Consider the following 19,049-nt stretch of genomic DNA (forward strand, 5'->3'; position numbering starts at 1 on the left):
TTGATTAGTTATGTCATCAAAATCCCTTCACCTTTGTCACGTTCTATTGTTTAGAAGCAGGTTCCATGTCCCACCACACTCAAGGGGAGAGAATTGCAAATAAATGTGGGCCATGAGAGTTATCTCAAGAATTGTGCCAACTGCATGCAGTAAAAATATGTCTATTACAAAATCAGGTAGCACGATTTTTGAAGTTAAGAACATATTCACATAGGTAAGTATAATTTTACATAGAAGGTATAGAAAATATGTACATTTCAGCTTAGGAAGAATCCCAAGATTGGGGTCTTACTACCCTAACTTTGAAGTCCAAATAATTATTAGTCCATGGTTTCTTTGCCTGACTCTTTGGCTTTGTGTTTTAATTCTTATGAGTGTCTATTCCCAGTCAGGCAAAGCCCCAAATTTTCTTCCTTGAGTAACACATTTCATTTTACTTCTGGGACTCAAATTTATCCAATGTCTCTAATCTCTCTTATTCAGATGACTAACTGCTTTGCATAATTTTTGGCTTAGAGTTAATTATTCTTTCCCCAGGAAGACTGGCAATGTTTCTTTTTTCTTCAAAATGACAGTATATGTGCATTTATGGTTCCCTGAACAAAATGCATGCCTCTTGTGTTGCACTGGAGAGTTTGAGCACATTATATACAATCCTTTATAGTTAGGATTGACCACATGACTTACTTTGACCAATGGAAAGTTACTGGATGTAAAAGAAGCAGAAGCCTTTGCACTGGCCTCTGGACCTTCTGTCAATTCACCATAAGGAGAATTTGTCTTGAGTAGCCACTGGTCTAATGTGGATAAGAGAAAATTGAAGTAGGCCTGAACCTAACCCACTTTATGCTGGTTGACTTGCATCTTGAAGTATATCCACCCAGAAGAGCCTAGCCAAGACTGGCTTAACTATAATCCGTTCTAGTCAGGCCAGGTGTGTCATTCAAGTCACTGAATTTTGCAGTGGTCTGTTAGGTAGCATTATCACAGAAATGGTTGCATAAAACATTACTAGATTACTAGATGTATATAAATTTGCATATAGCTACATGAGGTTTATGTAATGTGTTCAATAAATCATCATATGGAAAAAAGAATATTTAATAATTACTAATTTACTATTCTAACCCTAGCACTAAGTGGTAATTCTTTTATTTATAATACACATGACTTGATAAATAGAATACTTTCTCCTCAATAAATTCTATTAAGCTATGAAATCTAAACGTAAGTCTTACCTTCTCTGTTAATCTTCCACTGACAAAGATTTTTTCCTAGAAACTCCTTTGGACCTTTGTAATATTTATGACTTTACCAAGTGTTTTAGGTTTAAGTGTGTTATATTTGTTCAGTCGAGCTGAGTTTCCTCCTGTGTTTGTGGTTAACCATGGCATTAGGGCTAGTGTTGTCATTTGCTATGCTTGTTCTCTAGGAGGGCAGTACTGCAATGAATGCTATTAATTCATTCGTAAAATATTTATGGAGAGCCTTCTACAGAAAAGTCACTGTGTCAAATTCAGTGTTATCCCTTACTCTTCAATGATAGAACTGCTCCACTAAAAATCTTCTAGTTAATGATCCTAGATCTATCTTTACGGTAAGGTAGGAATCGTTATTGGCTATGATAAAACATTTATAAATATTATTCATATTCTACAAAATAGTTTAATATAAATATGTAATAAAGTTATAAAAATTCTAAAAGTTGCTATTGGCATAGCCAGTAATAATATTGAAATAACAAAATAATTTACAAATAGTTTCAATGATAACAAAAGATAACATGTTTGATGTACGTGCTTTACTTCAAGGACTATTAAAAGTAATTTATATGCATTTGCCTATTTAATCCTTTCAAAATCTTGTGATATTAATATTCTCTCCGTAGAGGCCAATAAAGATGCTTAAGAGAACAAAATGAATAAATTGTGGAGCCAAATTCAAATCGTAATATAGAACAAGAAACAAAGATAAGCACATATATATAATGCATGTATTATAAAGTTGACAGCATGTCAAAATTTGGGTTTTAGAATCAGGCTGCTTATTTTCAAGTTTCAGGCTTTCTACTCATTTGCAGTGTGCCATGAGAAGTTAAGTCAATTAACCTCAGTTTCCTCATTTATCAAATGAGAAGAATTGTAGTACCTATTTAAGAGTTTATGTGCAAATTATGTAAGATGCAAAACTCTTAGAACAGTGCCTAGAAAATAAAAGTTTTGAATAGATGCCTGTGGTTAACATTACTTGATGATCTTCACAAAATTGATTGGGTGAATCAATAGTCTTTATAGACAAAATTAACATACATGCCCATGTGAGAAATTAATCAATCACAAAGGAATGCTTTCCAGTCTAATGACTGTTCAATATCACAATTGCTCAGTGTGGGACTTAAAACAGGATTGTGTTGTCTGGTCATATAATCTTATACCTATGACACATTTCTCTTGTCACCTTCTTGTTCTACTTCAGTTTCAGTTTTTCTCATGGATAATTGTTGTGCTGAAAATAATAAACTTACTGCGTGCCAGACCCTGTTCCAGTTGTAGTCCTAAATCACTTTATGTGGTGGCAGCATCACTCCATTTTGTAGATAGAAAACTGAGACAAAAGTGATAAAATGATTTACTGAAGGCACATCAGTGGAAGTAGCATAAATGGATCTGGATAGAATCTGTTGTGCTTATTTTTTTAAGAAGTTCATCCTTAAGCAAGTTTCTTCAAAGTAAATTTTTTAAATTAACTAACTTTATTTTTAAAGCAGTTTTAGATTTATAAAAAATTGAGCAGAAAGTACAGAGAGTTCTTCCATACCCGCCTTCTTCCCCTCACTTGTCAACCCACCCCAACAGACTTCTTTATTATTAATATCTTACATTAGAGTTGTACATTTGTTACAATTTATAAACCAGTACTGATATACTAGTATTAACTGTAGTCCATGGTGTTCTTTTGATAAATGTATAATAACATGTATCCACTATTACAGTACCATAAAAAATAGTTCCATCACCCTAAAAAGCCCCTGTGCTCTACGTAGTCACTGTTACCTCCATCTTTCCAAAACACTGGCAACCATTGCTATTTTTACTGTTTTCCCTATTCCAAATGTCATATAATTGGGATCACGCAGTATGCAGGCTTTTCAGATTTACTTCTTCCACTTAGCAATATACATTTAAGTTTCTTCCTTGTCTTTTGATGACTTGATATTATATTTCTTTTCACCACTAAATAATATGCCATGGCATGGATATATCACAGTTTGTTTGTTCATTCATCTATTGTTGGGAGCATCTTGGTTTTTGCCAAATTCAGGCAATTATAAATAAAAAGGCTATAAACACTTGGGTGAAGGTTTTTGAGAAAATCAATTTCCATCCCATTGGAATATTCAGGAGCATGATTCTTGGATTGTGTGGTGAGAGTATATTTAGCTTTGTAAGAAACTACCAGTATGTCTCCAAAAGAGCTGTACCATTTTGTATTCCCACCAGCAATGAATGAGAGCTCTTGTTGTTGCACATCCCCACCAACACTTGCCATTCTCAGTGCTTCACATTTCAGCCATTTAATGGATAGTCATATAACATTCCTTTAATTTACAACTCCCTAATGACATATGATGTTGAGAATCTTTTCATATACTTATTTCTCATCTGTGTATATTTTTTGGTAAATTGTTCATATATTTTCTCCATTTTATTAGTGCATTCTCACGCTGCAAATAAAGACATACCCAAGACTGGCAATTTACAAAGGAAAGAGATTTAATTGACTCACAGTTCAGCATGACTGGAGAGGCCTCAGGAAACTTACAATCATGGCAGAAGGGGCAGCAAACACATCCTTCTTCACATGGTGGCAGCAAGGAGAAGTGCAGAGTGAAGTGAAGGGAAAGCCCCTTGTAAAATCATCAGATCTCATGAGAACTCACTCACTATCACGAGAACAGCATGGAGGTAACCACCCCCATGATTCAATTACCTCCCACCAGGTCCCTCCCGTGACAAGTGGGGATTTTGAGAAATACATTTCAAGATGAGATTTGAGTGGAGACAGAGTCAAATCATACCATCCATTACAAATTTTTGTGTTTGTTTTCTTGTTGAGTTTTGAGTGTTCTTTGTAAATTTTTCATAACAGTCATTTATCAGTTATGTGTTTTGCAAGAATTTTCTTTCAGTCTGTGGTTTGTCTTATTATTCTCCTGACACCGTCTTTCGCAGAGAGTAGATTTTTAATTTTGATTAAGTCCAAATTATCATTTTATTTTTCCTTCATGGATTGTGCTTTTGAATGTATTGAAAGAGTCATCATCATACCCAAGGTTTCTTAGATTTTCTTCTGTTCTGCCTTCCGAATAGAATATAGAATCTTTATAATTTTGCATTTTAAATTCAGGCATTTAAATTAACTCAAAATGGATTCATTTTGAGTTAATTTTTCTGAAAAGTTTAAAGTTTCTGATCAGATTTATTACTTGCATGTGCATGTTCAGTTATTCCAGCACCATTTATTGAAAATATTATCTTTTTTCCATTGAATTTCCTTTGCTCTTTTAAAACTGAATTTTCTATCATATACACACACTGTAATTCACACTAAACCACATCCAAAATACTCTTTAAATTGTTGAACATCAATCCAGATATTTTTGTGTGATGCAGTAACAAAAATGAAATAACAGATGGATTTGTAAAATGTGAGACTACTATTAATTCTCTAATATACACCCATGCATCACTCCATCACTTATCCTTAGGGATACTTTCTGAGAAAATGTGTCCATAGGCAAATTTATTCTTGTGTGAACATCACGGAGTGTACTAACAGAAACCTACATGTTACAGCCTAATAAATACCTAGATGCTATGGTATAACCTATTACCCCTAGGCTACAAAACTGTATAGCATGTAGGCAATTGTAACACAGTGGTATTTGTGTATCTAATCATATCTAAACATAGAAAAGCTACAATAGAAAGATGGCATTATAATCTTATGGGACCCCTGTCATATATTTAGTCCATTGCTGGTGAAAATGTCCTTATGCAATGCATAATTGTATAGTATTGTGTCAATTAATAACCATATGAAATGAATGAAGGTGCATCTCTATCCCAATATTAACTTAAAATGAATTCTGGAAGTATCAAATTTGCATGAATTTTTGACAATAAAAAATTCCAATAAATATACTTTAATTATATAACATATATTATGTTTATAACATATATAATATTTATATGCAAATGATATATATTATTATAATTTTACTCCATATTTATGACATATTTATTCAGTGGTTACTTAGCTTCTATGATGTGTAAGGTGCTCTGCTAAAAATGCAGGTTGAAGGAGATAAAATTTAAAGGTAGAAAATATTGTTTCCCTATGAAGTTTTATATACTGGTAAGGAAGACAGACATTGATAAAAAATCACACATATATATCTAAGGTATATAAATTTTTAAAATAATAAATAAGGAATGTAAAAATGCAATTTTCTTAATTTTTCTATGATTGTATGTATTTGTCTATAAATTCTCCATTGGTTCTAATGCACAAAAATGAGCAACTCATATCTGGATAAATCTGGTTAATGAAATGTCATATGTAGTCCTAAATTAATTTCAAACTTTTAGGTCCTACTTTCTCTCCTTTGAATAGATGCTTAGACAGTGTCATGGGAAGGCTGCATTCTCATTCCTCGGCATCAGTCATTGCAAATGGTCCTTGATTTGTCTCACCAGTCCTGACAGCCAATGAGATGTAACCATGTATACATTTGGTCTCCAGCTTGACATACTCTTATGTTTTGTGGAGATTCTTGAAGGTCCATCTACCTGACCTGATTTATGAGCACCAAGGAACACTGGGACAAATGAAAGAGGGAAAGCATAAAACAAAATTCATATAATAATAACCTACTTACTGGTCCCTGTTATATAGCTATAGAAGGTAAGAGCCTGGGATGTAAAAAAGAGAAGGCATAGAGGCATGTAACACAGGAAGTAATTCTTCACTGTGGGACCGAGGGATTAAGAGAGACGAAGAAAGGCTTCCCTGGGAAATTTTTGATTGAAGTGTAATCTGAAGAATAAGTAAGTTTCATCTAGTCCAAAAAGGAGGAGATGGGAAGGAAATATATACAATTCTATGTGGGGAGAAGCATCACACATGCAAAGGAATAAAGAAAAGTACATAGGTTTAGAATTGAGATTTTGTAACGAGTGTAGAGTGGTATTTGAGCAAGCTGAAATTGAAAATGACTTTATATTTCATTTAGAGACCTTAAAAAAAGACAGACACTTTTAATCAAATAAGTATTTTGGCCTCCTTGACTTTTCATCAAGAACTATTGTATTATATATGAATAATCAGATTTGAGTTTTAACTCTATGATGTTGACAAATAAATTTTGGTAGTATTCTCTTGTGGAAGGTTGATACAGGTCTTTCTTAAAGCATGATATTTAGCCTTCAAGTTATTTATGATTTTCTGAAATTGTTATTCAAAGGCATCAGTTTATGAGGTCCTTGATTGTATACCCTGTGATATGGTTTGGCTGTGTCCCCATTCAAATCTCATCTTTCATTATAGCTCCCATAATTCCTACATGCTGTGAGAGGGACATGGTGGGAGATAATTGAATCACAGGATGGGTTTACCCCATACTGTTCTAATGGTAGTGAATAAGTGTCACAAAATCTGATGGTTTTATAAGGGGTTTTGTTTTCGCTTGGCTCTCATTTTCTCTTTTTGCCTTCCACCCTGTAAGATATACCTTTTGCCTTCCACCACGACTGTGAAGCCTCCATAGGCATGTGGAACTGTGAGTCCATTAAACCTCTTTTTCTTTATAAATTACCCAGTCTCAGGCATGTCTTTATCAGTAGCATGAAAATGGAATAGTACAGTAAATTGATACTGGGTAGTAGGGTACTGCTGTGAAGATAACCAAAAATAGGGAAACAACTTTGGAATTGGGTAACAGGCAGAGGTTGGAACCATTTGGAAGGCTCAGAAGTGGATAGAAAAATGTGGGAAAGTTTGGAACTTCCTAGTGACTTGTTGAATAGCTTTGACCAAAATGCTGATAATGATGGGGACAATGAAATCCAGGCTGAGGTGGTCTCAGATGGAGATGAGGAACTTGTTGGGAACTGGAGTAAAGGTCTCTCTTGCTATGCAAAGAGACTGGCAGTACTTTGACCCTGCCCTAGAAATCTGTGGAAATTTGAACTTGAGAGAGATGACTTAGGGTATATGGTGGAAAAATTTATAAGCAGCAATGCATTCAAAAGGTGACAAAGCATAAAAGTTTGGAAAATTTGCAGCCTAATGATGCTGAAGAAAAGAAAACCCATTTTCTGGGAAAAAAAATCAAGCCCTCTGCAGAAATTTGTATAAGTAAAGAGGAGCCAAATGTTAATCACCATGACAACGGTGAAAGTTTCTCCAGGGCACTTCAGAGACCTTTGCCGGGGTTGGGGGGCCAGTGATATGGTTTGGATGTGTCTCCATTCAAATCTCATCTTTAATTGTAGCTTCCATAAATCCCACATGTTTTGGGAGGGACCCAGTAAGAGATAATGAATCATGGGGGCGGTTTCCCACATACTGTTCTCGTGGTAGTAAATAAGTCTCATGAGATCTGATGGTTTTATAAGGGGTTTCCCTTTCTGCTTGGCTCTCATTTTATTTCTTGCTCGCTGCCATGTAAGATGTGACTTTTGCCTTCTGGCGTGAGCTTGAAGCCTCCCCGGCCAGGTGGAACTGTGCTCCCATTAAACTTCTTTTTCTTCATAATTTACCCAGTCTCAGGTATGTCTTTATTAGCAGCTTGAAAGTGGACGAATACACCCTGTAACCAAGAAAAAGTAACACTTGCTGGAGCATTCAATCCTTTTGTACATAATGACGTTAAGTTGGCCCCAAAAGACTCATAAGTATGACACAAGCAACTCATCAACATCAGAATGTTTTGGGTGTCTGGTAAAAACAAACAAAAAAACAAAAAATCATCCCATTGACTATGATTATTTAAACTCTAACAATATTTATTTATTTATTTATTTATTTATTTATTTATTTATTTTATTAGAGACAGGGTCATGTTCTGCCACCCAGGCTGGAGTGCAGTGGTGTGATCATGGGTCATTGTAGCCTCAAACTCCTGGGCTCAAGCCATCATGCCACCTCAGCCTCCTGAGTCCCTGGGACCACAGGTGCCTGCCACAATGCCCAGCTAATTCTTTTTCTGGTAGAGATCATGGCCTCACTACATTGCCCAGGCTGGTCTTGAACTCATAGCTTCAACCGATCTTCCCTCTTGGCCTTCTTGGGTTGCAGGCATGAGCCACTGTGACCAGCACCATCTAAAAACAGATCCATCAACAATAGTTTGTGCATTTTCTAAGACTAGTGAAGTCTGTTGACATTGAGGATTACATTCTTTCCCTTAAAATGTTAACTATAATGTCATTGGTCAAAAGGTAACCATCAACAAATAACTTTGTTGGTTTAAGCATCCTACTGGGCAGTTTTTATAAAATTAATGCTTTGCTATTGTGTATTTGTAATCATAACTGAGATGGGTTAAGAAAACTTCCAGAAAATATAAAGTTTTATTCCAAGAAGGACACTGTGCACTGGAAGACTATAGCTTTTAAAAAGCATAAATATAAGTATTCCCTTGTAACTCCTAATTACCTTAATTTGAATTTAACGCTTTCCTTGGTGTCCTCATTCCTGCTAAAGTTTCTTCGAAGCTGGAATGTATCATAATTAACAGTCTTATTCATGCATTTCATGTGTTTTCATTGTGGGAATAAGGACCTAAAATTCCTAATTAGATGAACACAGTCTTTGAAAGTGGTGAATTTGGAATGACTCTTCTATTTGAGGTGGCACTATTATTTCTAATAATAACATTAGCTATAATCACCATATTACTCAATACTAACATGTGACTCTTTTTTAACGTCAAATAGCTTAACTTTTCCAATTTTCTTTCTATATGAAAACATTTGTATTTTCCTGCCAACCATATTAGACCATGTATTTATAATATCACTCTTCTAGGACTGATGCCTGCATGCTATTATCATCTTGTGTCCTTGTCCCTAATAAATGTTTCCCTGTGGGAGCCGCATAGCACTCAAAGCTGCCTGCAGTCTTTCCAGGAGGCAAATAATTAGCCATGGAAATAATTCCATTCCAAAGGGAATTCAAATTAGCTACAATTCTCATGCATTTCTCCTTGATGTGAATGAATATCATGTAAGTTAAGCCAAACTGCTTCTATTGGATTTAGTTCTGAGACTTCTCTTATTGTGGATAGAAAAACTCTAGCCACTGAGAATGGTCTTAATCTGGGATGAGATGTCTTCATCTAGATTCCGTGATTTTTGTCTTAAAAACCATACTACATTAACTACATACATTAAACTTTCAAAGACAGAGCACATCAGACTACCTAACTCATGGACTCATTGTGGAATTAATTTTAATTGCTAAGTAGTCAAATTAAACACATAAATAAAAATTACAAATGTATATATATTCCCAAATGTGAGTTGATGGTTGCCTGTCTTACCTCTGGCCTAATTTGATATCAAAATCTGTTAATTTTGCCCTCCTCAAGATACACACACACATACACACACACACACACACACACACACATATATGTATAAATTCTACTGGCTAAATTAATCCTTTCTCTTATGAAGTCCCTACCTATGGTAGCATGTATTGTAGCTGCTTTGTACTTTCCTCTGAAGGTGACAGATTGGGTATTTATTACTGTTATTACTAGATTTGCAGTGTTTGGCCAAATCTTCAAGAACCCACTGGTTTCATTTTTTTTTTCTTTCTTCCCTTTAAATTGTTATTCTTTTTTCTAAATCCCTTATAAAAATTTCCTATCCTCTGCTACCTGTGCAACACATACTTCACTTCCTTGACTTCTGCCATTGAATTCCGACATTCCCCTGTTTTGGGTCCTATATCGCGTATGTGACTAACTTTTCCCTTGCATCACTAGCTTCTCTGTTGGGAATAAACTCAGTTTATGGTGCGTTCTGATGCCCCGTGTCTTTCTGAAGCTTCTTCCCACCCTTCGTGTTGTAGAAGAAATTATTTATCTAACCTACAAGAAAATCTAGCTTTTGGATAGGAAACATCTAAGTTCTGTGTAGTTCCACAAAGAAGACAGTTCTCATCAAGAAAGTGAGAAAAAACTTTATTTATATGCTCTCTGTTTCTTTAAATCAAAGTAGCCATATATCAAAGGCTGTTGGCTGACATAGAATCAGAGAAACACCAACTCAGCACTTTTATCTTTAACTCGTTACTGCTCACTAAATAAGAGTTGTGTAATTATAAGTCATAACAATATAGATAATCATACATATAGAGGAGTAAAATAAATTAAGTTAAACTTTATAAAAATGAGGCAATGGACCTAAAACTCAGTATGTTCCGCTAGGCTTTGTATAGCTTTCTTTTGGTTTGATTTAAATGAGTTTGTGTCTCTTAGATGAACCCACAGGCCAAATAGTGCTAGGTGTCTCAATAACCACCATAGGAAGTTTATGAAACAAATTTCAAGGCAAGAGCTGTAATTACCACAAAAAAAAATGGCTATCAGTAAAGACTATCTCTTCAATGGAAATGTCTTACTTCCTGTCTTTCTTTTTCTCTCTCTTCCCCACCTGCCACGTAAGTGTGGGCATCATTAATGCTGTTCACAATACCTCCAGCACTCTTTAGTCTAAGCACATGCAGCACAGAGTGGCTCACCTCCATGCCCTTTGAAGTTACAGGGCCTGTGAGTCTTACTTTGGCCATGCCTGACTTCTGGACATCGCCGCAAGAAGCAAATGGAATGATTTTCCATGTAACTTTTTCTCTGTTAGTGCAACTAGAAATAGAACCACTCAAAATGATAGCTTTTCCATGAGTCCAGGCCATGGAGTGATGACAATGACTTGGAGCAGAGGCCCCAACTGAACTTCAGTGGTTAAAGATAAACGTTAAAAAAAGACAATTAAATCATGACGAAAATGAGAAATTTTCAATAATATGGAACATTAAAATATTTGTATTTTGTCAATCTCTCTCTTTCTAAATATATATATATTTATTATATAAGTGAGTGTGTATATTTATATAATAAATATCACACATACCAAAATCACATATACCCAAATATATACACACAGATGTCACAGGAATATCATATATAGTATCTATACTAAGTATAGTAATGTTGTGGCTTTTTTGTTCCCATAGTTCAGTGAGCAGGAGGAAGTGGCACCCAGTGGCTTCTCCTCTCTGGTTGTTTGGCGAGCAGGAGGGACTATTACAGCTCTTTTACTTCCTCCACCTGTAGCTTGGAGAGCAGGAGCTCTTTCACTCCCACAGTTCGGTGAGTTCTGGGTTCTTGTCTCATGACGAAGAGGAATAAGGTACATGGACACCAGACAGTGAGTAAGGCAGAGTAAAATGTTATTAAGTGACAGAAAGAAAGCTCTCTGCAACAAGAGGATGTCTGAAAGTGGGTAGCCATCTGTGAGGCTAAGTTTGGGGTTTTTATGGGCTTAGAGTAGGGGAGTGCATGCTTATTGGTCCGTGGGTGGCCTTGGAAAAAGCACCATTCAATTGGTTAAAAGGCATCATTCCAAACGAACTAATGAAGAGATAGTGGGTAAGATGGGGATAGAAGTTCTCACTCTAGTTGTGGAATCAATCTGGATCTGGCAGCTCGGTTTTCAGGCTTTAATTTGTCCTTGGCTTGAATGTCGGGCTTCACTAGGAACCCATCCATGTCTACCTAGGAATTTGCCTGTTTCTTGTCAGTATCAATAACATAATAAAAAGCTCTTTCAGATAATAGAAATATTTTTCCAAGGAAATAAATATTATTCTCCAATGTAAATAAAGGAAGATATTGTATCATATGAATGTATTCTCTTATAATTTAATGATTACTTATTTGTGTCTTTGTTTTAACCTATTTGACTTTTTTCAAATATTTGTGACAATAAACAATATCTGATAAGCATCCCAGCTTCAGAATATTTTCATAAAACATCATTATTTTCTACAGAGCATAAGTTTCTGTGTGTAGAATTTCTGAGTCATGCATATAAAAAATTGTCTCATATGTAAAAATAAACCTATTTTTTAGTGTAACAATTTACCCTTTACTAACTGAATGAGTTTTTACATTTTTCTGCATTCTTACTGAAAATAAGAATTAGTTTTGTTAACTGTTTGCCAATTTTACTAATAATTTTAGATTATTGAATTCATTTGCCTGTATTTAATAACTATGCCTGTATATGCATTTTTATATTTTTATTTATTATATGTTTATATATTTATATATTTTGTCTACTAGATGTAGTACCAATATAGACATGTGTTCTAGTTTGGCCAATATAGTTATGTATATCACCATTCTTCTGGGGTGAGTCAGTGAGAGGAAAACTTTCTTGCTTCGGAAAATAAAATATTGAACTTCCCTGGATGTAAATATATTGAATCATATAAATCTGTATGCTGATATAATATACACAGTCAACCTCTCCCTTTAGGCTATAAAACTGAGATATAATGTAAATTGTGTTATCAATAAGATATCTTTAACTGTCTCCAGGAGATTTTCTGAAGACAAAAGTAGTTTATATTTATGATAGCTGTTAAGATAATGTCATATTTTTATTTGATCAAAACTAACATTAAATTTGTCAAAACTGAATTTGAACTCTTCATAATTATTATATTTGTGTTAATTTTTTGTATTTAAATTTTAGTCATGCCAACTATTTTCTCCAAAGAGAAACAATAGCAACTATAAAAGTCCAGTAGTGTCATCTAATAAACTGCAAATCAAGTCATTTTCACTATACCAGTAGAGATAGGAACAAATCAGTTATTAGAATAACTGATTTCTGACAATGGTTTTTAGATTTCCAGGTTGTGATTATCTAATTCATGTTTTATCTATGAATATAATTTGAACTAGAGCATTTGAGTTTGAGAAAAATAAAATAAAAATTGAGATACATTTCAGTTATTACAGATGTGTTTGCAAAACTGTTTGGAAAAGATAAATGAAACAAAGGTTGAGGTAATTAAAAACTTGATTTGAAACATGAATAGAATTAAAAGGGTAGGAGTTGCTTATATAATATAAAATATAACCAGACCTCAGATCTGAATCTTCATCAAAGATCACAGTCCAGAAAGCAAAGTTAAAGTCAAAACTATTTTCTTGAATTAATTAAATGTGATTAGGGGGAGATAGAGACATAAATAAATTAGATAGATAGATAGATAGATAATCAATAAATTATAGATATATACATAGAAATATCATAGATAATAGAAATAATTTTTCTTTTTCAGCCACTTCCTTTACTCAGCATGATTACTCTTTTACTTCTGTTATACCTCACCCCCCTGAAAACCACCGCTCCAGCTGTCAGCCAGCATTATCTCTTTGCCTTTTTTTTAATCCCCCTTGCTTCTGTTCTATAACACTTGAAATAATTTGACTCTTAGGACAACACCTGCATCAGAGTTAAGGTATGAGAAGAAAGTAATTGGGCCAGTCAAAATCCTCTTTTGCAGTTGGATCACAGAGGCCATTAATAATGGCTGTTCTATTTCAGAAAATAATCCCTTAAGTGGGAGTGAAACTGAGATTGTTACTTTATACCCAAGGAAATTTCTCAGTATTGCCAATATAAAAAGGTGGAATAAATATTTTATATTCTACCTTTAGAGTCCAACGTGCTCTTTTATTGAGGACAATGGATCAGAATTGGCAATATGAGAGCAAATAACTTTTCTAGAGGAAGAACAAACTGCTAAGCAAATCAGAAACTGGAATTTTAGGAAACTTAGTTAAATAATTGCTTTATTAGTACTTAGATTTTAAAACATCTATGAGAGAATGGTATATAAGAAATAAAATAGAAATATAGAAAAATAATTAATGATTGGGGAAGATACCCTCATGGGTGTACTAGTCTTAATAGAATAAGCTATGCTGAAGTAATAAGCAACTTGTAACTCTCAACAAATTAACAAAAGTGTCTTTCTCACTCACACAGAAACTACTACAGACTGAGCCAATCCTGGGCATCTGATCTCAAGGTGCTGACTCAGAGATCCAGAATGCTTCTTTCACAGCTGCATAGCCTTCCTAAAGAAAGTCTGAAGGGCATTTCTTTTTTTCATTATAGATATGAAGTGCATTTACTCTGCTCACATTTCCATGGCCTGAGCTAATTACTTGGTCTCATCTAAATGGAAAAATATGATAAAATATAGTTTTCTATGTGTAAAGGATGGAGGAATATAAAACAATTTGGAGTAAGTATACAGCATAGTAGCTACCTACCAAGATGGGATTCTATTGCTTAATTATAATATGGGTTCATACAAGTATAAAAATCTCAATTTTCTATAAAACATATATATAAACAATATTACATTTACATGTTAAAATATCTATAGCAACTTCTGAATGAAGGAATTCTTTGTGGCTTCTTTTATCTCTCTTGAGCTGTTTGTGCATGATATTTTAAATTTTTGAATCTTAAATAAGCATAACGTGCAAGTAATTAAAGTGTGCTTAAGTTTTATGTGTATATAAGCATATGTGTGTATGTGCATAGAGAAACAGAGAGAGAAATAAAAAGAGAAAATACCCTTATTTTCTTCTATTTAATTTACTACATATGAATGCAAACAAATGTTTTGCATACCTTTATTTGTTATATTCTGGAAAACTGCCTTTTCAAATACATAGTGGTCTATAAAAAAAACTGTTTTTTTTGTTTTTTTTTAACAATCAATAGCCTACTCAATTCATTGATTTATCTAGCTAATATTTATATATGCTTTTTTTTTTTTTTTTTTTTTAGACAGAGTCTTGCTGTGCCTCCCAGGCTGGAGTGCAGTGGCACGTTCTCGGCTCAGTGCAACATCCGCCTCCCGGATTCACACCATTCTCCTGCCTCAGCCTCCCAAGTAGCTGGGACTACAGGAGCCTGCCACCACGCCCAGCTAATTTTTTGTATTTTTAGTAGAGACAGGGTTTCACTGTGTTAGCCAGGATGGTCTTGATTTCCTGATCTCGTGATCCACCTGCCTTGGCCTCCCAAAGTGCTGGGATTACAGGCGTGAGCCACCGTGCCGGGCCACATGTCTTCTTTGTGCTAGGCACTGTTCCAACACTGAGGGTTTCACAGTGGGGACAAAATTTAAGAGTACTATGGAATTTACATTTGTAGCAACAGAAAGACAAAAAATAAATGAGAAAAAAATCAATAAAATAGAATGCTCAAAGTGTGAATGAAAGAAGTAAAACCGGTAACAGAAGTGCAAGGGTGGTAGAGGGAGGAAATTTAATGTTAAATAGTTTGACAAGAGAAGGTCTTTCCATTAAATTGATTTCTGAGTAAAGAATTTATAAGGAAGTCTGAAATGTAGATGTCTCTAGGGAGACCATTCCAGACAGAGAAACCAACAAGAAAAACAAATATCCTGAAGCTGAACACAGGCGAATGTTCTGGGAGTAGGAATGAAGCCAGTGAGGCCAGAGGGGAGAAAGTCTAGAATTAGAGATCAGCGAGGTCAAGCATGTGGCAATGTATTCTCTGAGATCTTTCAAGCCAGAGCAGTGAGTTTGGCTTTCCATGAAGGAAAGTCATGGGAGTGTTTGAAGCAGAAAAAGAGATAATATATAGTCTACTGAGTCACTCTGGCTGCCGTGTGGAAATATATGTTAAACAGGGCCAAGAACAGAAGTAGATCATTTTGAGGCAAGAATCGATATAAGAGATGATGCTCACTCCAACTAGAATAGTAGCAACAGAGATGGTGAGAAATTGCCAGGTTATTGATCCATTTTGAAGGGAAAGTCAAAAGAATTTGCTGATAGAACAAATTTAGAATGTGAAAGTAAGAATGGAACTCCCCTTTACCTAGAAGAGAATTTGAGGAGAGATTTGAGACATAAAATCAAGAGGCATTCTGTATATATTGTTTAGAGGCCTCATAAAATAACTAGGTGAAGGTGTTAAAAAAACAACTGTGTGTTTAGGAGTCTGCAGTTTCAGTAAGAGAGATTTTCCCTGAGACTAAAATAATATCCATTCATGCTTCTTTTGTATTTATTATATCCTAGGAACTGTTTTGTCTACTATATGTATGAGTTTTTAATTTATACAAAATTTCCATAGGTACTATTATTATCAACATTTTACCATGAGAAGGCTAAGACATAAAGAAATTAAGTATTTGTGCCAAAGACAAAGAGTTACTAACTGATAGAGCAAATGTCTGTGTGTCTATTAACCCTGCTTATTGTCTCTCTTGGTAATTAATTATCATACAGCTAACATTTAAAGCCATGAAATTAGGTGAAATCCCCAGGGGAGAGTCAGGGAGAATGGAAGAGTTCCAAGGAGGGGTGAAAAATAACATCTTATGAGAAAGAAAACAAGCCAGGTTGTGCTGTCTTGGAAGCAAAGACAGTATTTCAAGAAGGATTTGATCATGTGTATGAAATTATGCTGATAGGCTAAATTAGAAAGGCTTCTGGTTGGCTTTGGGGCTTAACTACATGGAGGATTTGGGGAACCTTGATGAAATCAGCCCAGTGAAGGGACAAGTGTGAACTTCAGAGAGACAAAAAATGATGACAAGAAATAGAGATGACTTTTGAAGAGTTATTTTGGAAGCAGAACAATGGCAAAGAAGGGTGGTTGGATCAAAAAAGGATTTTTTGTTTGCATACATTTTAAGTTAGAAAAATATGGCACTGTCTCTGCACTTTGCTGACGTAGAGTATATAAGCACAAGCGTAAAGAGGTGCTGGGAGTAGAGAAAATTATCATGCTATTTGGTTTATTAATTCAGTGAATGAGAAAAACTCAACAGCTTAGGGTAAGTCAAAGTTCTGAAGCTACAGGAAGATAAATGAATAGGAGAGATAGTATATATCTACTGTCAATGAAAAGAGTCAAACTATATAAAATATTTTAAGAGATTTATTCTGAGCCAAATATGAGTGATCATGGTCCGTGGAGGTCCTGAGAACATGTGCCCAAGGTGGTAGAGGTACAGCTTGGTTTTATATATTTTAAGGAGGCATGAGACATCAATCAAACACATTTAAGAAATACATTGGTTTGGTTCAGAAAGGCGGGACAACTCAAAGTGGGGGCTTCCAGCTATAGGTAAATTTAAACATTTTCTGGTTGACAGTTGAGTTTATCTGAAGACCTGGGATCAATAGAAAGGAGATGTTCAGGTTAAGATAAAGGTTATGGGACATGAAGTTTTATTGTGCAGAGGAATATCTCACATAGCAGACTTCAGAGAGAGAGCAGGTGATAAAATGTTTCTTATTGGACCTAAAAGGGTGCCTGGTTCTTAGTTGGTTATCTCATGGATCTGGAAAGGAAGGAAGGAAAACAACGGGGAGAGGGGATTCTCTATAGAAGTGAATTTTTCCCACAAGAGACTTTACTGGGCAATTTCAAGATATGGCAGAGAAACATGTTTTGGAGTAAAATATTTTGATTTTCCTCCTTGTGTTGCCAGAGTCAGATTGGAAAGTAAGTCATGATATACAGAGTTAAATAAAACCCATCTGATGAGAATTTAGGGTTTGTAGGGCTTAACTCCCCAGACCCATTAGATGGGAATTTGGGCAAGATTGAAAAAAAAATCAGAACTTGGTCCTCACTACTGTGAAAGTTAGGCCACATTAGGGTCAATTTCACTCATAATAGGAGAAATGCAAATTAATACTACTCAGAGATGTCATTTACACCTGCAGATGGGCCCCATCACAAAAGCATGACAATACATTACTTTTGGGGAGATCTATCTTACATTGACATTGGGAATAAATAATGGTTCAACCCCAGTAGAGATAAATTTAACAATATCTAGAAAACGTATATGTTCATTTAGCTCTTGACCCAGCAAGCCCACTTCTATGAAACATTGTCAAAAATGTAAGAAGGCTTGGGTCTAAGGTTATTTACTGTGGTATAATTTGTAATTACAAAAGTTTGGAAATAATTCAGGTGTCTGTGAGTGCAGGACTAGTTGAATAATTTATAGTTCATCCACATACTGAAACATTCCGTAGCTTTAAAAATGAAGAAAGAACATCTCTGCACTGACTGGAAATAATCTGCAGAATGGAATATAAAATGAAAAAGGCAAAGTGCAGAACAATAAGTACTGCATGCCACTTTTTCTATAAGAAAGAGGAAGAGAAATGTGTATATGTATTAACGTGTTCACTCATATACATATATATTTGCTAAAATAAGTTTTAGAAAAGTAAATAAAAATTAATACAAATGCTTTCTATAATCGTAGGGAAAGACAAGGATGGAAGGCAGAGATATAATTAGAACCCTCATAATAATTCTTTTTATGTAGCATTGAATTTGATAATTTATGCATATTTTATATATTCAAAAAATAAAATTTTTATCAAAGGGAATAAAGGCAGACAGTAAAAGAAAAAGGGAATTAAAACAGAGTATGCTGCTAAAGTTTGAAATTTTTTTAAAAAAATTCTGCTAAGTAGGTAAAAATATTTTAATGAAGTTTTAATTTGCATTTCTGCTATTTTGGCAAAATTGAGCATCTTCTTGTAGGCATAAGACTCTTTTTAACTTTTTTTAAAAATGTGATGTGATTATTTATTCCTTTTTGCCCATGTTCTGTTATGTGTTGTTCTTGATTTTTAGGAATTCTTTTTATATCAGGGATGCTAACCTTTTCTCTGTGCTATAAAGTACAAGAATTTTTTTTCATCAGTTCATTTGATTTATAACTTTGATCATTTTTTGTTATGCAAAATAATTATATAGTGTTAAAGTGTATCAAAATTTATTTTATTGTTTTAGAATTTTGAGTGTTAGGAAGTTTTTCCTAACTTCCTGTAAATATTATAAGAATAAATAACATAATTATTCCTATAAACAATT

At 34.4% G+C, this 19,049-nt stretch overlaps 1 long non-coding RNA gene across 1 annotated transcript in view; it reads left to right on the forward strand.

Annotated features, from left to right (window-relative positions):
- Nucleotides 1–18,769, forward strand: part of LOC130540708 (uncharacterized) — a 44,904-nt gene extending 26,135 nt beyond the window's left edge. The window contains exons 2-3 of the long non-coding RNA XR_008954701.2: nucleotides 14,271–14,400; nucleotides 14,955–18,769. This is a non-coding gene — a long non-coding RNA (uncharacterized LOC130540708). The remainder of the gene's footprint in view (nucleotides 1–14,270; nucleotides 14,401–14,954) is intronic.
- Nucleotides 18,770–19,049: the final 280 nt, after the last annotated feature.

The sequence above is a fragment of the Pan paniscus genome, chromosome 14 (genome assembly GCF_029289425.2).
Source record: "Pan paniscus chromosome 14, NHGRI_mPanPan1-v2.0_pri, whole genome shotgun sequence".
Lineage (NCBI taxonomy): Eukaryota > Metazoa > Chordata > Mammalia > Primates > Hominidae > Pan > Pan paniscus.